Here is a 6832-nt window from a genome sequence, read left to right as displayed (position 1 = left end):
GATGAAGTAATGTGATTGTTGTTCAGTAGAAGAGGCCCAGCAGGGGTAGGTGACAATCTCCCCTTTCCCGCCTTCCCCCCCACCTCCCCCCACTGCATCCCCCCCACTGCCCTGCCCCCAGCCCATAGTGCACTGTCCTGGCTCTCATCCCGCCTAGAATGGTAGTTGTTGGATGGGTGGCAATAATATGCTTTTGTGTTGGGGTGCCTATTTTCTCTCTCACAAGAAATAGAACAAAACAAAACAAAAATTTTTAAAAAATCAGACAATTTACTAAATTTACTCTAGAGTAGTTTCCCTGTCCCTCCTGGCCCCTCCCCAGGGTTTTGGAGCCTCACACAGCTCTGGTCAGTGCTTACTCCTGCCTCTGTGCTCAGGGATAACCCCTAACTCCAAGGACTGTATCTGAATTGGGATTGGCTACATGCCAGGCAAGTGCCTTACCCACTGTACCATCTCTCTGGCCCTTAGAATAGTTTTTAAGGTTTTATTCATTAAGCCCTGGGTCTGCCACTCTGTTATTGGAGGAGGTTCCTGCCTCAATTCATTGTAGTTTCAGAAGACAAAGGAATGAGCAACCTTGGATTCCCTCTGGAAATGTAATCTGAGACTCTCACAGACTGTGAAATCCAAGCTTGCTACTGATTTTACTGAAAAGCAGTATTGTCCATTGAAAGATGAAGAGCTTCCCCAGTGGATAATTAGTTCTCACTATAAAGTGTAAATAAAGTCTTCCCTCAGGTTTCTTTAGTTCCCAGGAAGATTCAGAGTTGATTTTTCTGATTTTTGGATTCTGGAGAAGTGTGGGTCAGGATGAAAGGATCCAGGTTCTGAAAATTTCTGGATGCTTGGAGAACAGTTCCAAAGTCTTGGCAATGTGTCCTTCAACTTTCTTAGGTCTTTTCAGTCTCTCTTTTTTTTTTTATTGCAAATTGGGGATAATACCTGTTTTATATAGCAATGGAAAAAATCACATGAAATTTTACATATTATTATGAGATCTTGTCCAACTTGTTTTAGCACTTTCTATACTATTTAATATACTTCCATATATATTAAAGTTAACACTTTCCATATATTAAACATTTTCAATATTTTCCATCTGTGATGCTTAGAGAATATGTATAATAGTCATACCAATCTAATAGGGATTACAGAAATAAAGTTAGCTTAGTATTTAGAATAGTTTCTGGCACATAGTAAATGTTATAGTTGTTTGTCATTATTTTTTGATAGGTAATAAATGGAAGCTCTTATTTTATTATTCTTCACTTAATCCCTAGTATACAATTTTGCTAAAACCCTGCATTTAGCTAAGATTGTTACTTTAAACTATGGTTAAAAAAAAAGACCTGAAAATACCAGTGTAATAAACTTTCTGTTATTTCTGGTTACACTCCAGGGCACTACCACATTGAAGGAAGGGTTCTGCTTCCCGGAGTCACTGAGCAACTGAGGGGGTTTGGAATCTGTTACACATAACTTTCAAGGTTCCCATTGGGGTGACATTCTTGTCAATTAAAAGAGGAAAAGAAAATGTAAGAATGTTAAAAAGGTTTTAATAGGCTAGAATTTGAGGTGGAAATATCACTTCCCGTTATATTTTGTTGGCTGGTTCTCAGATAAATGGCCACAAGAGAGTTTGGGAGTGTGGTTTACCTATGTGCAGGCAACTTAAACATGAATGGTAAGTGCTACTGCCTTTGTGATGGTTACAGACCACTTTACCTCATTCTACAATCACTATAGCTTTTGAACCTCATGATATAGATCCATACAAGTCCTTTGCTTCTAATGGGCCAATTTTCTCATGCCAAATAAAAGCTGGGTTACTGTGTAATCACCAGGCAGCTAGGGAAAGCCCTGGGTGTCTCTCTCTCTCTCTCTCTCTCTCTCTCTCTCTCTCTCTCTCTCTCCCTCTCTCTCTTGCTGCCTGTGGTAGGTGGACTTGAGCTGCTTCCCTACCAGAGACGGTCAATGCCATGGGTGGACGAAGGAGGAGACGAGGATCAGGCTGATTGTGATCAGCTGCCATTTATTCCATTCTCTCCACGGGCCTATTCCAGTCTCCGTAAGCTCCCCATTCTAGTCTCACACTACCCCTCTTCCCATCTCCTCCTGTCTCTCCCGGTCATTTCTCTGTGCTCCCTCTCACAGCCTGGTCTCTCTCTCCACGTGCCTGCTCCTGTATTCTTCCCCTACATTCTTCTCCCTTTGTCACCCTTGCTTTTCTCTCTGCACTCCATCTTGCTGCCCCGTTCTTTCTCCCGTCTGTCCCCAAATTTCTGCATTGGGGGTAGAAACCACATCCTATCCCCTAGCACAATCAACATATCAAAAGCCCTTCCTGATCACCGATCAGGCTTAAGGGAGGGAAATACCACCTAGGGGTGTTTCTACTTACCTTAGTCCAATTACTTAATTGACATCTTAATTTGCATCTTAATTTTACTTTTTAATATTAGTTATTTTGTATGGACACAGTAAGAGGTACATTGAGCTTATAGGGTGACTCTCCTGGGGACATCTTGCTATAGATCTCAGACTACAGTGCTCAGGCCAGACAAATCTTTCCTAACCCTAGCAGGGTCCTAATCTAGATGTTATCTTTTGGATCATGACAGAATTTGTCCGTGACCATGCTCTTAACTTATAGTTAAGTATTATGGCACTTTGGCCAGACCCATTTTGATGCCAGGGTAGCTCACAGCTTGCTCTGGTCCATCTAGTCCCTCATCGAGACCTTGCTTTTGGGGATCTAGGAAACAAGGCAACTGAGGCTTAAATCGAGAGAACAGATGCCCAGGAGATAAAATTATCTGGAGTCAGTTAACTCCCAAGTTACAGGCTTATCTTTTTAACTCTCTTCCTATGTTCATTCAAAAAATAATTGCTGTGAAGTAACTAACCATGCAAAGGACATTAAGAAGAAGAGAAAAACAATATTTTCAAGTCAACAGAGTCTGATCAGGAGACAAAGTTAATTGATAGATTGGGGAAGCAATCAACAAACCCAAGCTTCCAGCGGCCAGAGAGGAAGGGCAAACCAATGTTATCCTACAGGTTACTGTACTATTTTCTTCCCTATCAGACTTTTCATCCACTTCCTTCAGATTCAGATTCAGCTAACACCGTGGGTCTCTTTAATGTGCCAAACACCTTTACAGTCTTATTTATAACAGTTCTATGAAGTGAGATTTTATTCATAGATGAGGAATCTGAACAGAGAGGTAAAGTCACTTATTTACAGTCATAGTGGTTTACTACTCATTTCTCCTTCCTCCCTTCTTTCCATCTCTCCCTCCCTCCTTCCTCCTTCCTTCCCTCCCTCCCTCCTTCCTTCCTTCCTTCCTTCCTTCCTTCCTTCCTTCCTTCCTTCCTTCCTTCCTTCCTTCCTTCCTTCTTCCTTCCTTCCTTCCTTCCTTCTTCCTTCCTTCCTTCCTTCCTTCCTTCCTTCCTTCCTTCCTTCCTTCCTTCCTTCCTTCCTTCCTTCCCTCCCTCCCTCCCTCCCTCCCTCCCTCCCTCCCTCCTTCCTTCCTTCCTTCCTTCCTTCCTTCCTTCCTTCCTTCCTTCCTTCCTTCCTTCCTTCCTTCCTTCCTTCCCTCCCTCCCTCCCTCCATCCCTCTTTCCTTCCTTCCTTCCTTCCTTCCTTCCTTCCTTCCTTCCTTCCTTCCTTCCTTCCTTCCCTCCCTCCCTCCCTCCCTCCCTCCCTCCCTCCCTCCTTCCTTCCTTCCTTCCTTCCTTCCTTCCTTCCTTCCTTCCTTCCTTCCTTCCTTCCTTCCTTCCTTCCTTCCTTCCTTCCTTCCTTCCCTCCCTCCCTCCCTCCATCCCTCTTTCCTTCCTTCCTTCCTTCCTTCCTTCCTTCCTTCCTTCCTTCCTTCCTTCCTTCCTTCCTTCCTTCCTTCCTTCCTTCCTTCCTTCCCTCCTTCCCTCCTTTCCTCCTTCCTTCTTTCCCTCCTTCCCTCCTTTCCTCCTTCCTTCTTTCCCTCCTTCCCTCCTTTCCCTCCTTCCCTCCTTTCCTCCTTCCTTCCTTCCCTCCTTCCTTCCTTCCTTCCTTCCTTCCTTCCTTCCTTCCTTCCTTCCTTCCTTCCTTCCTTCCTTCCTTCCTTCCTTCCTTCCTTCCTTCCTTCCTTCCTTCCTTCCTTCCTTCCTTCCTTCCTTCCTTCCTTCCTTCCTCAGGGGGATGGAATCACTCGTGGTGATACTAAGCCAACTGAACCTATGTTTCAATGTTTAGGCTCCATGATGTAATGTGATGCAATTCAGACCCAGCTGTACTTGGAGTCACTATGGCCACATCCAAAGGTGCTCTTAGGTCTCCAAAGTTACACCCAGTGGTGCTGGAGGGACAGTTGGTGCTGTGGATAGAACTCAGTCCTCTGTGCTAGAGTGATAGTACAGCGGGTACATTTGCCTTGCACAGCCTACCTCGGTTCAATCCCCAGCGTCCTATATGGTCCCCTGTGCACTGCCAGGAGTAATTCCTGAGTACAGAGCCAGGAGTAAACTCTGAGCATCACCAGTGTGACCCTAAAAGAAAAAAAGAAAATTTAAAAAAAAAAAAGAGAAAGAACTTAGTCTTCTACATAGAAGGTATGTGCTCTAGCCCTTTGATTAGATCAGTCCCACTTTGTTCAAATCTTATATTTAAAGACATAACCAAATCAGTTAGTATCCAGTCATCCATAATTTGTGAGAACATATTTTGATCCCCCTACAAAAAAAAATTAAAACTTACAGTCAAGGGCCGGAATGATAGTATAGCAAGTAGTGCACTTGCCATGCATGTGATTGGCCGGTTTAATTCCCAGGCATCTCATATGATCCTCTTAGCCCAGGAGTGATAAGCCCAGGAGTAATCCTTGAACACAGAGTTAGGAGTTAAGGCCTGGGCACTTCTGGGTTTGACCCCAAAGCCAAAACCCAAAAAGTCCCCCCAAACTTGTAATCACATATGAGAGCCCTCAAACATAGTTTGGATTTCTTGAATGCTTTCTATTATTTATCTATCTATTTATTTTAGTTTTGGGGCTATGCCCAGTGGTGCTCAGGGCTTACTCCTGGCTCTGTGCTCAGTGATTATTCCTGGCAGGCTCAGGGGACCCTATAGGGTGCCAAGAATCAAACCCAGGTGAATCAAGTACAAGGCAAGTGCCCTTCCCCACTGTGCTCTCCTCTCCAGCCCCTTTTGATCGCTTTACATAGACTAAGAAGCATCAAGATTACTTCCAAACATAAACTTCCAAATTTATTATCAGTTAACTGACTAATCAGTTTTTACAGGAAAATTATTAGCTTTTTTTATTCAGGACAAACTCAGGATTGTTTTGATCCCAACTTACTGGGAGGAAGAAGTATTTCTTTTTCTTTCCTTTGATGCATAATCTCTTTCTCAGAAATGTACTCAGTTTAACTCACAAACTATATATAGCTTTACAGGTGCTGAAAAAATAACGCAAATGATAGAGTTTATGCCAAGATATGAACGGTCCTGAGTTAAATTTTTATCTCACATGCTTCCTTGAGCACTCTTGGTTATTAATCATTTTTAAAAGGGGGTATAGGAGAGAATAGTACAGTGGGTAGAGTACTTGCCTTGTCTGCAGCTAGGTTTGATTCTCAGCATACCATATAGTCTCCCAAGTCATGTCAAGAGTAAGCCTTGAACACCTCTAGGTGTGGATTAAAAAACAAGGAAAGAAAAAAAAAACAGGTTTTTTGGGGGGGAGGGGTCACACTTGGTGATGACCAGGGGTTAGTCCTGGCGGTTCCTAGGGGACCATATGGGATGCCAGGGATTGAGCCTGGGTAGGACTTGTGTAAGGCAAATGTCCTACCCACTGTATTACCACTCTGGCCCAGAATAATACTTATTTTAGCAGGACATGCAAATGTACTTAAATTAGATCAATACAAAGAAAATTAGCTCGGTTCCTGAGAAAGGATGATGTGCAGATTCGTGAGGCCTTCCACATTTAAAAAAAAAAGGGAAAAAAGAACAACACCAACAAAGTATGATACTATTTCAAAGTCTAACAATATTTCAGGGGCTGGGTGAGGCAACCCCAAAAGCATTATTAGTGGAAGCTTATAAGAACAAAACTTTGAATGACAAAAGTTTATACTGTGGGGGCCGGAGGGATAGTACAGCAAGTAGAGCATTTGCTTTGTACGCGCTGACCTGGGTTCCATCCCCGCATCCCATATGGTCCCCAAGCACTGCCAGGAGTGATTCCTAAGTTCAGAGCCAGGAGTAGCCCCTGAGCATCGCTGGGTGTGACCCAAAAAAGCAAAAAAAAAAGTTTCTACCATGTAATTAGTCACTTGCTTTTCCATGTGCACATTTATATGTGGGTACACATATATATCAATATACATATATAAAACATAAATTAGAATAAAACTTCCATGTTTGAAGTCAACTTTCATATATCAATATTAAGCCATACTGTTATGGCAGACAACAGTGCTTTAATTATTAAAAAAGTTTCATCATAAAGTTTGAATCCTGATTCATTCAGCATTCCACGGGCTCCAGGAAATACTATGGTGTCAGTATTCTTTTTGTCCTACTTCCTCTGTGATCTGTTTTGCTTTTCTGGACTTATTTGCAAACCACTTGTCAAACATATCATGACTTATATGGGTACTTAGACTCAGATGAGAAAAATTAAAGAAAAAAAAGAAAGGAAAAAATACTGGTCTTGAGCCAAAAAATGAGTTCGAAGGGCTGTAGTGCACGACTCCCTTGTGGGAGTCTCATGGTCAGTCCCACTGCGTGTGACCCAAGGAAAGAGTAAAACCCACCACCAACAACAACCCCCCAAAAAGA

At 42.8% G+C, this 6832-nt stretch overlaps 1 non-coding gene across 1 annotated transcript; it reads left to right on the top strand.

Annotated features, from left to right (window-relative positions):
* The first annotated feature begins 5876 nt into the window (after positions 1-5876).
* LOC129399196 (U6 spliceosomal RNA) lies at positions 5877-5979 on the top strand. The gene has a single exon (XR_008626981.1). It is a non-coding gene; the product is annotated as a U6 spliceosomal RNA (small nuclear RNA).
* The last annotated feature ends 853 nt before the right edge of the window (positions 5980-6832 follow it).

This window comes from Sorex araneus, chromosome 10 (assembly GCF_027595985.1).
Source record: "Sorex araneus isolate mSorAra2 chromosome 10, mSorAra2.pri, whole genome shotgun sequence".
NCBI lineage: Eukaryota > Metazoa > Chordata > Mammalia > Eulipotyphla > Soricidae > Sorex > Sorex araneus.
This window is presented reverse-complemented; position numbering and strand designations above follow the sequence as displayed.